Source organism: Zingiber officinale, chromosome 3A (genome assembly GCF_018446385.1).
Source record: "Zingiber officinale cultivar Zhangliang chromosome 3A, Zo_v1.1, whole genome shotgun sequence".
Taxonomy (NCBI): Eukaryota; Viridiplantae; Streptophyta; class Magnoliopsida; order Zingiberales; family Zingiberaceae; genus Zingiber; species Zingiber officinale.
The window spans coordinates 94,433,090-94,447,456 of NC_055990.1; the positions used below are offsets into that span (position 1 = coordinate 94,433,090).

The 14,367-nt window shown below is 30.7% G+C and overlaps 1 long non-coding RNA gene across 17 annotated transcripts in view; it reads left to right on the plus strand.

Annotated features, from left to right (window-relative positions):
• The window catches only part of LOC122052068, a 65,074-nt gene that overhangs the window by 1,174 nt on the left and 49,533 nt on the right, over positions 1–14,367 (plus strand). For 2 of the 17 annotated variants that reach the window (XR_006131755.1, XR_006131754.1), the window contains exons 4-5: positions 11,574–11,659; positions 12,161–12,269. The exons of 3 other annotated variants lie outside the window; for them this stretch is intronic. This is a non-coding gene — a long non-coding RNA (uncharacterized LOC122052068). Of the gene's footprint in view, positions 1–78; positions 1,139–8,641; positions 9,026–11,573; positions 11,802–12,160; positions 12,270–14,367 lie in introns of those variants that run through there. 12 more of the 17 variants (XR_006131756.1, XR_006131753.1, XR_006131765.1 and 9 more) reach the window with 11 other exon arrangements.

Here is a 14,367-nt window from a genome sequence, read left to right on the forward strand (position 1 = left end):
CTTTCTTTTTAAAATAGTTTCTTGCCAGTCCTTTATCAACAAGCACTTTGTTTAGTTATTTTACTTTCCTAACTGCAGATTGTCATTCATTCTTTTGAAATTTCAGGATCAGTTGCTAAGCAGTTCATTCATCTCTTCTTAGGTAGTCATCTACTTTTATGCATATCTACCATAGCAAAATACTTTCTAGTGCTAGATACATTTTGCATACATCATCCAATTATAGATTTCCAGTCCTAGCATAATTTTTTTTTTCCCTTTTGTTGCATGTTTCAAATTCTTGATAGGGATTATCTTTGGTTAAGTCCTAGCATAGATTGTCAAGTCTTGCCACTTTGAGTGGGTTATAAAATGAGATCATTAGTGGGATTTTTTTTAGTGCTTATATTGAATATGTGAAATCTAGAATTGGACCTTTATTTTATATTGCATCTTTAAAGTTAATAGTTTACACTCTGTTGCTAGTATTATGAATTAGAAAAGAGGGTTGGGAAGTATCTTTATTGTTGAAGAAGGTACAGTTTTTTTTAGTATTGTTTGTACTACAATTATGAAGGGTATTATATTACATCAACATATAAATTAATGAAGTTGTTTTCCCAACGTCTTGTACAATTGTAGCTCCCTTTCCTTACTTGCTTGAGAAGTAAGCTATATCTTGGATCATCATTTCCTCATACATAATTTATATTTTTGAGCACGCACCTCTCACTCGTTCTTGTACATATGTATTTGTTTATTGTTGTGGTTAAAACTTAAGACGTTAATAGTTCAGTTGATTGCCCATCTAAAATTCTTACGCAATAATTTAAAAATTGGAGATTGAGCCACCTTATTAATTTAAAAGGCTATTTTTATGATGTAAGATACTATTTAAGCAAACCATTAATCTATATGCATTGTACAAAGTGGTTATATTTTTAGCCAAGAAATGAACGTATGTGGGTGTTGAAGGCAAGATGACCATTTGGTTTTAGATGCTTTTTTGAATTTGTTTTTTCTTTAGTGAATATAGCTTATTTGTATCCTATTTTGCATTTGAATTGTGATAATATTGTTCATAGTTGATTTATATTTTGTATATAGACACATTGTATCATTAAAATTGTTTAATAAGAGTTTTTTTCTATATTGTTTCCATTGTATGCTTGCCTTTTTTTCTTTCACTTGTGTTTCTCCTCCTTTTAAGTTTGATCACCCTCATTGCTTCTATATGTTGACTTTCTCACATGTAACTTATAGTGTGAAAAAAAATCTATGATCCTCTTTGATATTAAAGTTCTTTTTTCATATTCAATAATGCATCTTTTGTTATTTTTGTAGCAATTCCTTTTTCTTTGGTGAAAATAGCTTAGTATCCTATTTTGCATTTGAATTGTGACATGAATATTTTGCATTTGAATTGTGACATGAATATTTTGCATTTGAATTGTGATAATTCATGTCATTGCTAATTTATATTTTGTTTTTAAACTTCCATTGTATTATTTGAATGGTTTGATATCATTACCATTTGGTTAAAGTGGATTGATCTTTTATTACTTGATTTTCTTGAGTCTATTACAAGATCTTTAAGGTATGTCATTCAACAAACTATGTCCTTCTAACCCTTTTTCTTGTGTTTTTCTCCTTTTTTTTTTTTCTTCTTCTTCTTCTTCTATTTATTTTCTTCTATCTTTTTGTCCTTTTGTTGCTTCGACATATGCTTCTCTTTATATTTAACTTCGTTTTTCATTTTGTTTCTTTGATTTCTTCTCCTCTTTGTTTTCTAATGTTTATTTTCTTTTTTTATTTTGTCACTCCTTGTAGCTTATTTCCTTTTGCTTGGTCTGTTTTTATTTTTTTCTTTCAACTATTATTATTTCTGCTTCCTTAGTTTTTGCTTTCTTTATGTTCCTCTTGTATTTTTTTCTTCTCTCTCTTCATTTTTGGCCATTATTTTCTTCTTCTAATTAACCTCTTGATAATTTTATTTATTAATTTTTCATTTCTTATTCATCAATTGGTAACCTTTTTTTTATTCTAATTTTCATCATTCTTGATTTTAATTATTTGCACTCTTCTCCTCCTTTATCTACTCCTTTCGCTTATTTATTTATTTCTTGTTCAATACCTAATTTATCTACTTGATCATCTTTATAACTCTTCTCTTGTCTTTTTGCTTTTCTTAGCCTTTGCTTATCCTTTACTATCATCATTTTTCTTATTGTCTTCTTTGTATAATTTTATTTCTTTTCCCTTCTCATCTTCTTCCTCCTTGATCCTTGTTTATTTTTTAAAGTTCTGTCTACTTTTCTTTCTCTTCTCTCTCCTCATGGGATTTGTCATCCTATTGTATTTTTATGTATTTCTACCAAATACCTTACAAAAATATATATAGATGCTGATGTATGATCATAGGATACAAGAACAAAATTTAAAATATGGTAAAAGGAAACAAAAAGGAAAGAAAAAGTGAAAAAAGGAACAAGAAGAAAAGGATTAAACATCCTTATTTTTTTTGTTTTGTTTTTCCTCTTAATTTTTATTGGGATGGGATATAAGAGAAAATTCAAATTGATGGAGAGAATGACATAGGTAACCAATGCACATTCATACAAACTCAACCTAATAAAGTGACATTCCAATATATTTAAATCATTCTTGGCTTATATTGGCTACTAAATTTCCCCTTCCTAATCGGTACTCACATTATTAATAAGACGGTCTTAAGTTTAATTAACTTCATGTATTATGTAGCTAAATAGGATGTAAGTCGAATCACATAGTAAAAAAAATATTGATTATCTTTGCCATCCCAATACAAATTGAGAGGAAAGACAAAAATTAAAAAAAAATAAAGGATCTTTAATTCTTTTTCATCTTGTTCCTTTTTTTTCCTTTTTCTTTCCTTCTTATTTCTTTTTACTCTATTTTAAATTTTGTTCTTCTATCCTATCTTTTGTCTTCTTTATGTACTCTTCTCTTGTCCTTGTATTTTTTTATCATCATTCTTTTTTTTCTTCTTTATATCTTTTGGTTCCTTCCCTCCTCGTCTTCTTCCTCATCCATGTTTATTCTTCTTATTTTTTCTACATTTTTCTTTCAATTTCCTCCTCTGTTTTCTTGTTATTCTTATTTGTTTCTTATTTTTTTATTGACTTTTCATTTTCCCTTATGACTTTTGATTACCTCTTTTTCATCGTCCTTTCTTTATCTTCTTTTCCACTTTTTCTTTCGTCATTCAAATTGATGGAGAGAATGACATAGGTAACCAATGCACATTCATACAAACTCAACCTAATAAAGTGACATTCCAATATATTTAAATCATTCTTGGCTTATATTGGCTACTAAATTTCCCCTTCCTAATCGGTACTCACATTATTAATAAGACGGTCTTAAGTTTAATTAACTTCATGTATTATGTAGCTAAATAGGATGTAAGTCGAATCACATAGTAAAAAAAATATTGATTATCTTTGCCATCCCAATACAAATTGAGAGGAAAGACAAAAATTAAAAAAAAATAAAGGATCTTTAATTCTTTTTCATCTTGTTCCTTTTTTTTCCTTTTTCTTTCCTTCTTATTTCTTTTTACTCTATTTTAAATTTTGTTCTTCTATCCTATCTTTTGTCTTCTTTATGTACTCTTCTCTTGTCCTTGTATTTTTTTATCATCATTCTTTTTTTTCTTCTTTATATCTTTTGGTTCCTTCCCTCCTCGTCTTCTTCCTCATCCATGTTTATTCTTCTTATTTTTTCTACATTTTTCTTTCAATTTCCTCCTCTGTTTTCTTGTTATTCTTATTTGTTTCTTATTTTTTTATTGACTTTTCATTTTCCCTTATAACTTTTGATTACCTCTTTTTCATCGTCCTTTCTTTATCTTCTTTTCCACTTTTTCTTTCGTTTATTTATTTTTCTTCTACAACTTGTTCTTGCGTTTTATTGCTACTCTATGTTTGCCTTATTTGTATTCATATTTGTCTTTCTTTCATTAATATTTAAAATATTTGATCTAATTTTTATTAGATTTGATCCTATACTCTTTTTTTTTTTCTTTTCCTAGTTTTTCGCTTCTTTTTCCTCTTCCCTAATTAGTCAACTTTAATTATTTTTCTTCTTTTTCATTTACGAGATCTTGTTCATTTTTGTCCCTATTTCTTTTCTTCTTGTTTCCTCTTAGTGCATTCTCAATGTTGATCTTCAATTCCGTCTACTTTCTCTTTGCCCCCTTTTATGACTCAACCAAAATTGATTATCCTTGTTAGAATTTGTTTTTTAGTGAATATAGCTTATTGTATATCCTATTTTGTATTTGAATTGTGATAATGATGTCCATATTGATTTATATTTTGTGTATAGACTAATTGTATTCTTAGAAATGTTTAAGGTAAATTGACTTTTCACACTATTTTTGAAATTTGATAAATTGAGACTTTTATTAGAAGATGTTCAAGTTGTTCCATTCAGCAATCTTTTTCTAACTTTGCACTTTTTGTTCTTTTCTTCTTTTGTATTTTTCTGTTTATATTTTCTTCTTTTGTTTTTTTGATCTTTTTAGCTTCTTTTTTTGCTACATTGTTTCCTTCCTATGGTTGCCTTTTTTTCTTTCACTTGTGTTTCTTCTTTTAAGTTTGATCATCCTTATTGCTCCTATATGTTGACTTTCTCACATGTAACTTATAGTGTGAAAAAAAAATTATGAACCTCTTTGATTTACAATTTAAGTTCTTTTTTCATATTCAATAATGCATCTTTTGTTGTTTTTGTAGCAATTCCTTTTGGTTTGGTGAAATAGCTTTGTATCAAATTTTGCATTTGAATTGTGATCATTCATGTCATTGCTAATCTATATTTTGTTTATAAACTTCCATTGTATTATTTGAATGGTTTGATGTCATTACCATTTGGTTAAAGTAGATTGATTTTTTATATCATAGTGTTAAAATTCAATTACATGAATTTCATTTTTCTTTTATTATAGTAGATCTTTAAGTCAATTCATTCAACAAACTATGCCCTTCTAACCCTAACCTAAACTCGCTCTTCTTATCTTTCCTTCATTTGTGTTTTTCTCTTTTTACTTTTTCATCTATTTAACTTCGACATGTGCTTCTCTTTATCTTTAACTTCATTTTTCCTCTTATGTCTTTGATTTTTTCTCTTCTTTTTTTCCCCTAATGTTTGTTTTCTTTTTTTTTATTTTGTGTCTCCTCGTAGCTTATTTGCTTTAGTTTTTCTCTTTCAACTATTATTTTTATTTATTTTCTATAAGTTACTTCGTTTTCTTTATGTTCCTCTTGTGTTTTTTGTTTTCTTGTCTATCTCTTCATTTTTGCCATTGTTTTCTTCTGCTAATTAACCTCTTGATAATTTCAATTATTTTTTATTTCTTATTCATAAATCAATACCTTTATTTTCTTATTCTAATTTTTATCATTCTTGATTTTAATTGTTTGTACTTTTCTTCTTTATCTACTCCTTTTGCTTGTTCAATACCTTATTTATCTTCTTTATCATGTTTATCCTCTTCTTATGCCTTTGTGCTTTTCTTAGCCTTTGCTTATGCTTTACTATCATCATTTTTCTTGTTGTCTTCTCTGCATAATTTTCTTTCTTTTCCCTTCTCGTTTTCTTCCTGCTTGATCCTTGTTTATTTTTTAAAGTTTTGTCTACTTTTCTTTCTCTTCTCTCTTCTCATGAGGATTATTTTTAGTCACTCTCTTATATTTTTATGTATTTCTACCACAATACCTTACAAAAATATATATAGATGTTTGATATATGATCGTAGGATAGAAGTACAAAATTTAAAATATAGTAAAAAGAAACAAGAAGGAAAGAAAAGGTGAAAAAAGGAACAAGAAGAAAAAGATTAAAGATCCTTAATTTTTTCTTTTTTTTTTTGTTTTGTTTTTCCTCTCAATTTTTATTCGGATGGGATAGAAGAAAAAAGTTCAAATTGATGGAGAAGAATGACATAGGTAACCAATGCACATTCATACAAACTCAACCTAATAAAGTGAGATTCCAATATATTTAAATTTTTTTTGGCTTATATTGGCTACTAAATTTTCCCTTTCCAATGGGTACCCACATATTATATTAAAAAGATGATCTTAAATTTAATTAACTTCATATATTATGTACTTAAATAGGATGTATGTTGAATCACGTAGTAAAAAAAATAGATAACCTTTGCCATCCCAATAAAAATTGAGAGGAAAGACAAAAATAGAAAAAAATATAGGGTCTTTTATTCTTTTTTTTACTCTATTTTAAATTTGTTTTCTTTAAATTTTCTTCCTTTTTTGTCTTCTTTTACCACTCTTCCCTTCCCCTAGTATTTTTCTTCACCTTTGCTTATGTTTTTTTTTATCATTATTCTTTTTCCCTTCTTTGTATCTTTTGTTTCCTTCTCTCCTCGTCTTCTTCCTCAAGATCCTTGTTTATTATTCTTCTTTATTTTTTTTTGTACATTTTTCTTTCAATTTCCTCCTCCATCTTCTTGTTATGCTTATAAATGTTTCTTATTTTTTTATCGACTTTTCATTTTCTCTTATAACTTTCTCTTTTTCATTGTCCTTTCTTTGTTCTTTTCCTCTTTTTCTTTCATTTATTTATTTTTTCTTCTCCAACTTATTCTTGTGTTTTATTGCTATCTATGTTTACCTTGTATTCATATTTGTCTTTCTTTCATTAATATTTAACATATTTGATCTAATTTTTGTTAGATTTTCATCTTATATTACTTTTTTTTTCTTTTCATCTTCTAGGTTTTTTGCTTTTTATCTCTTCCCTAATTAGTCCTCTTTAATTATTTATCTTTTTTTTTTCGTATGTTAGATCTTGTTCAGTTTTGTCCTTATTTTTTGTCTTGCTTCCTTTTAGTGCATTCTAAATGTTGATCTTCAATTCTGTTTACTTCCTCTTTGTCCTCTTTAATGACTCGAACCAAAAATTGATGATCCTTTTTTGTTTACTATTTAACTATCCTTTTTATATTTGATAATGCACTCTCCATGGTCACTTTTACTTGTTAGAATTTGGTTTTTTTAGTGTATATAGCTTACTTGTATAACCTATTTTGCATTTGAATTGTGATAATGATGTCCATATTGATTTATATTGTGTATAGACTAATTGTATCATTAGAATTGTTTAAAGTAAATTGACTTTTCACACTATTTTTAAAATTTGATTAATTGAGACTTTTAATAGAAGATGTTCAAGTTGAACCAAAAATTGATGATCCTTTTTTGTTTACTATTTAACTATCCTTTTTATATTTGATAATGCACTCTCCATGGTCACTTTTACTTGTTAGAATTTGGTTTTTTTAGTGTATATAGCTTACTTGTATAACCTATTTTGCATTTGAATTGTGATAATGATGTCCATATTGATTTATATTGTGTATAGACTAATTGTATCATTAGAATTGTTTAAAGTAAATTGACTTTTCACACTATTTTTAAAATTTGATTAATTGAGACTTTTAATAGAAGATGTTCAAGTTGTTCCATTTTGCAAATTTTTTCTAACTTTGCACTTTTTGTTCTTTTCCACTTTTGCATTTTTCTCTTTATATTTTTCTTCTTTTTTTTTTTGATCTTTTAAGCTTCTTTTTTGCTACATTGTTTCTATTATTTTTTTTTCTTTCACTTGTGTTTCTCCTTTTAAGTTTGAACACCCTTTACTCCTATATGTTGAAATTTCTTTGTGTGGAAAAAATTTATAATCCTCTTTGATATACAATTTAAGATATTTTTTCATATTCAATAATGCATCTTTTGTTGTTTTTGTAGCAATTTCTTTTTCTTTGGTGAAAATAGCTTAGTATCCTTTTTTCATTTGAATTGTTATCATTCATGTCATTGCTAATGTATATTTTGTTCATAAACTTCCCTTGTATTATTTGAATGGTTTGATGTCATTACCATTTGGTTAAAGTAGATGGATTTTTGTATCATAATGTTGAAATTCAATTACTTGAATTACTTGAGTCTTTTATTACAAGATCTTCAAGGTATTTCATTCAACAAACTATGCCCTTCTAACCCAAACCTAAACTTGCTCTTCATATCTCTTCCTCATCTGTATTTTCTTTTTCTACCTTTTTTCTTTTTTCTTCTTCTATTTGTTTTTTGTGCTCTTGTCCTTTTGTTGCTTCGACATCTGCATTCGGTAAATGTAGGATTTTAATCATGGAAGAGTTTAGAAGACAATAACCCCAAATGACATAGTAATATAATTCCTTTGCAAGAAGCATTTCACATTTAGGTATTCGTTCACACTCTTAAACTAATGTTAACTCCTTGGATTAAGTTTCAGCATTTGAAAGTTGAGGTAATTTCAGCTTGCGTTATGAAAGGCTCAACTCGTCAATGACTCTCATTTAGCATTAAGATAATAGGAGGTTGAATTCCAGTTGTCGTTGCTTGAAATCAACACATAGAATTGACATTCAACATATTTTAGATGCCAAGTTACAAATTCTTTCAGGTCATAATTTTTTTTTTCTGACTAACTTCAGATTCCACAATAGCTTAAATGATAACATCTACATTTCCTTGATCCTCTAAACTTAATGTTTATCTCAAGTAATTCAACTTCTTGTAAACCCCACTACAATTTAGCAAGTGTTGTAAAACAGAGACCTATCGGTCCTCAATTGCAATAGGCAGAATATCAAAACATCCAAGTGTGCAGCATGAAGGAAGAATACCATCTGGCTAGGTACCCGAAGACAATGGTGGTTCATTGCAAATTGATGAGAATAATAGGCCGCTCAATTTCTGCAGTGTAAATCAAAATACAGTTTCAGATATCAACAACTTCTGCTTCAAATCCAGCTGATGTAATTCCATTCTGTTTTGAATTATTTTTATATTCCTTCATATTCAATCTTTTCCTCTTTTTCTTATTTTCTTAGATGTAATTTTTTTTCTCAACTCGTGCCAACTTACTGATTTTTGTTCTGGAATGAAGCTGGATAGTTTCGGAAATTCAATCCATTGAAGTTGTCTGATTTGAACCATTGAAATCTTGGAAAGAAAAGAACAATATATAATAATGAGGTAGTCACATGTTTAATTGAAAGTTTTTCGATTAGAGAATCACAATAATAAATTGGAACACAAACAAAATCAGGACAATTCTGAATTCCTTCCTGAATTTAGGAAGTCAAAAATCTTAAGGGAATTTTTAGAAATTTTTGAAAATTTTCTGGGGATTTTTTGGAACTCGTATGACGAGTTTAAGGGGGATCAATAATTGGGCCACGGGAAAGCCTGTTTAAGCTACCCCATTTAAACGAGGAAAAGTTTGATTTTTCTTATTATTTTTTTTTTCTTTTTTTTTCCTTTTCTTTTCTCTCTTTTCCTTTCCCGTGCCCTTACTTCGCCCGATTCCTCTCCTCCCCTCTCCTGAGCTCGCCACCGTCGCCTCTCCCGAGCCTCTTCATCTTTGCCAATCGACGCGCAACCAACTCGACGCCACGCGACTCCTCTTCTTCTTCTCCGCGTTCATAACCACCGGCCAAAAGAAAGCCCCTAAGCCCTAGCGTCACCTTCCCCTCCTCTGTCTCATCGCTTCCTCGCCGCGGAGATCCCATCGCACCAGCGTCGATTTGCCTACCTCCTCTTCTCAGCCAATCATCGAAGCTTGAACCATTGCAGAGCTCTTCGAGATTTGCCCTAATTCGGCCGTGCCTTAGTTTGAAGCCGACCGCCACGACCCGACACCGCCGGCCATCCACCACTTTTCTCCTCCTCCATCCACATCTCGTTCCTTTCGAGCCACCTCACGCAGGGGAGTTGTCGACCAAGGGTGGGGAGTCGTCGACCTATTGTCGTTGTCTCTATACGCCGCGGCCCCGACCTCAGACCCCTTCGGCTAACCCTCTACCACTAGGGTTAGTGTCGCATCTCTTCCTCTGCTCAGAAGTGAAGTTCTTGGCTAAAACCCTAATACCGACTAAGCAACACAGTTTCGGTCAGGATCGGTATAGGCGTGAGTGATCGGATCACAAATCAAAGATCATTGGAAGGTAAGATCCCTTATCTAAGAGTTGTGGACTTAGGTTTGGGATTAATGCAGATACAAATATGTTGATGGTGTCGTAGGGTGTTCGATTTAGAGGGCAACTCCTTTTACCTCGCTTCGGTCAGGTTTATTGGCAGCAAGTTGTCTCTAGCTGTGGATCACCGGTTGAGGTTTCAGATTTGAGTAAGTTATGCTGAGTATTAGGTTAAGTATGGATGGGATACATTCTGTATTAGATTGATTATATTGCTAGTAAACCCTAATTGGAGGGAAAATGATTGAGGATAGTTATGAGTTGTTGGAGGTCAATTCATTGTTTTGTCTTAACGATGCAAATTGATTAAAGGATAGTTAGGGTAGATGATTATATCGATTAGGGTTTTTCCTAACTTGTTTGGGGATTTTATTAGCTATTTAAATTCATTGGAATTTAGCTAAATAAAATATATACATTGATACAGGACTCTGATTCGAGATGGGAGTCTCGACGTGGGATCTATCTTGATACGATCTCCATTTTTGAGACGAGTACCATTGATTTATCTTTTTGATATTGTCATTCTGATATGCTTAGTTGGTTATAATTTATAGTAATAGTTATGCTTATTTCTGCTTGGTATGTTACTACATGTTACTTGTTGCATGCTTGGTTTTGCTTACCTGTTTTGCATTTATTACCCTCTGGATTATTTATGTTCATGGAGGTAGTGACATACCATGCCTTATGATATACCGGACTAGACATCTACCATATCTGATGCGTGTACCTAGATCTTCTTATTTGAGTCATTTATTTTTGGTACATGTTTTATGAAGGTAGATATGGATTTACATGCTTAGTGTCATGCACCATCTTGCATGATTGTATGCTGAGCGATTGACAGCTCCATTATTGTTGAGCTCGCCAGTTACATGGATCTACATACAACCACTCATGGGTTAGTGGTATATCAGGCAGGGTATGTGGCAGTTTGCTCTTTCAGTACTCCGTTGGTCCACTCATGGGTAGCGTGACGCAGTATGGTAGCACGACAGGGGGTCCCTCCTCTGGACTGTCTCAGGGAGATGAGAGCATTGAGTTCTCCCACTTATAATTTGGGGTAGGAGGATAGGTGTACTCCAAAAGCATCCTATCCACTCTGTCACTCATCAGGAGTAGTGATGGCAGAGTGCACAGTTGTTATAGCCTTACCCATTCAGTCTTACCATCGTGTATGAGATGGCTGACTGGCGTTAGGGGTGACCATGTCATTTGCATCATATGCATTGTTGTATTTATTGCTAGTGTTTGCTGCATACTTGGTGGATGCATATGATTGACATGCATACAGGAGATATTATATTTTCGGTTTGACGACCTTATTATCCTGATAGGAGGTCCCGGTGAGTACAACTTCTCCCATTACCTTCAGTTTTGTATTTTTTATTATTATTCCAGGAGACTGTACGCATAACTGTTACTATTGGTTATTTCTTACTATGCATGTCAGCTTGGTATCCGTTGAGTGTTGGACTCACCCCGTTGATTATTACTATTTCAGGTTGATACTGTCAGGAGGTTCTAGTCGCTAGCCCCCCACCACTTGTCGCGACGGGTTCACATATTTTGGCCTTTTTGGTTTACTTGGTACATTTTATATACTTGTGATGTATAACTGTACTCGTGGATTTTTATTGATTTTTGGTCTACTGTCTTTGTTTTTCGCTGCGTTGGATTTTGTTGTGGGTTTAAGTTTTTCGTCGTATTAGTGGAATAGGTTTTATTTAAATAAACTGCGTGGTTGTGTTAGCCAGAGGCTGAGTTAATATAAATTGCGTGGTTTGTTAGTTATTTTTATTATTATTGTTCCGACCGTGTTGGCCGAGGCTAGTGTGGCCCTGAGGTCTTGTAGTAATGTTTCAGATTGTCACCGGTACAAAAGACATGTTGTCGAAATATTCTTGGTAGGGACTCCCTGCAGGGCTTGAATGATGAAAAAATCTTGCAAAGGGGGATGCCACTTGGAAATAAGATAACATAAGCTTTGATTAAGTCATCACTGCTGCAAAACTGTAGTTCCTTTCATTTCTTCTTGACCGAATTCTGGAAATGAACTCACATTCTGATTTTTTTTCTCTGTTGTTACAGTTTCATAATTCATTGGCTGAATTCTGAACTTTGTGTACTTGAAGAAGATTTTTTCTTGCGGTTTAGAAAGCTGATCTTCTCCCAACAAAATGGAAAGACAACAGGATTGGTACAACCATCTTTGCTCCTTTGTTTCCTTCATATGCTTGCTTTTTTTTTTCACTTGTGCTTCTCGTTTTAAGTTTGATCACCTTTATTGCTCCTATATGTTGACTTTTTTACATGTAACTTTATAGTTAAAAAAAAAATTAATGATCCTCTTTGGTTGTCAATTCATGTTTTTTTTTCATATTCCTTAATGCATCTTTTATTTTTCTTGTAGCAATTCCTTTTTCTTTGATGAAAAAAGCTTAGTATCCTATTTTTCATTCGATTTGTGATAATTGATGTGCATGACTAATCTATATTTTAATTATAGACTCTCCATTGTTTTATTTGAATGGTTTGATGTCATTTCCATTTTATAAAAATAGATTGACCTTTTATATCATAATGTTGAAATTCAATTATTTGAATTACTCGAGTCTTTTATTACAAGATCTTCAAGTATTCCATTGAACAATCTATGCCCTTCTAATCCTAACCTTAAAACCTTGCTCTTCTTATCATTTCTTCATTTGTGTTTTTCTCTTTTCTACTACCGCTTTTCTTTTTTTGTTTCCTCTTCTCCTATTTGTGTACTGTCTTCTTGTGCTTTTGTTGCTTCGACATGCTTCTCTTTATCTTTAACTTCTTTTTCCCTCTTGTTTCTTTGATTTTGTCTAATCTTTCTCTTCTAATGTGTTTTGTTTCACTCCTTTTAGATTATTTTCTTTTGCTTGGTCTCTTTTTATTCTAATTCTTTTTTCAATTAATATTATTTATTTTCTATGAGTTCACTTACTTTGTGGTCTTTTTTTCCTCCTTAATTTCATTTTCTTTATGTTCTTCTAGTGTTTTTAGTTTTCTTGTACCTCTTCATTTTTTACCATTGTTTTATTCTTCTAATTCACCATTTGATAATTTTATTTATTTATTTTTTATTTCTTATTCATCAATCTCTACCTTTATTTTTTTATTCTAATTTCTATCATTCTTGATTTTAATTGTTTGCTCTCCTCTTCCCCTTCATTAGCTACTCCTTTCACTTGTTTATTTTTCAATCCCTTATTTATCTACTTTCTCATCTTTTTGACCCTTCTCTTGTCTTTGTGCTTTTCTTAATTGTTGCTTATGTTTTCTTATCATCATTTTTTATATTGTTATCTTCTTTGTATAATTTTATCTCTCTTTTCTTCCTGTCTTCTTCCTCCATGATCTTTGTCTATTTTTTAAAATTCTGTCTACTTCTCTTTCTCCTCCCCTTTTATTTTTTGTTTACTTTATAGGCACTAAATTATTCTCCAATAACTTTTATTCATCTATAATTTTTAGTTCTTTTTTTATCGTCCTTTATTTTTCTAACTTTGTCTTCCTTCCTTTATTTTTCTAACTTTGTCTTCCTATCAATTTTTATTGGAATGACAAAAGGTTGTGTATATTTTTTGTTGCATGATTCGACCTACAACCTATTTAGTTATATAATACACAAAGTTAATTAAATTTAAGGTCGTATTATTCAATATAATATGTGGGTACCCATTGGGAAGATGAAATTTAGTAGTCAATATATAAGACAAGAACTATTTAAATATTTTGGAATCTCACTTTAGTAGGTCGAGTTGGTATGAATGTGTACTGGTTACCTATGTCATTCTTCTCTATCAACGTGTATTTTCTTTTCTACACTATCTACTTCCTTTTTGTACTTTTTTACAACTCTTCCTTTGTCCTTGTGCTTTTTTTGTCTTATGTCTTTTTTTTATCGTCTTATTTGTATAATTTTCTTTCTCTTTCCAACTTGTCTACTACTCTTGACTTTTATTCTTTGTTTTTCATCTTCCTTAATTCATTCTCTTTAATTCTTTTTTCTTCCTTGTATTTCCTTTTTCTTTCTTCTTGTTTCTCTTTGCTCTATTTTAAATATTGTTCTTCAATCCTATATATTATTATTTTTGTCTTCTTTTACCACTCTTGTCCTTGTGTTTTTCTTCACCTTTGCTTATGTTTTTTTATCATCATTATTTTTCCCTTCTTCTTTGTATGCTTTTGTTTCCTTCCCTTCTCTTGTCATGCTTATTTCTTTGTTTTTTTATTATTTTATCTACTTTTCATTATCCCCTATATCT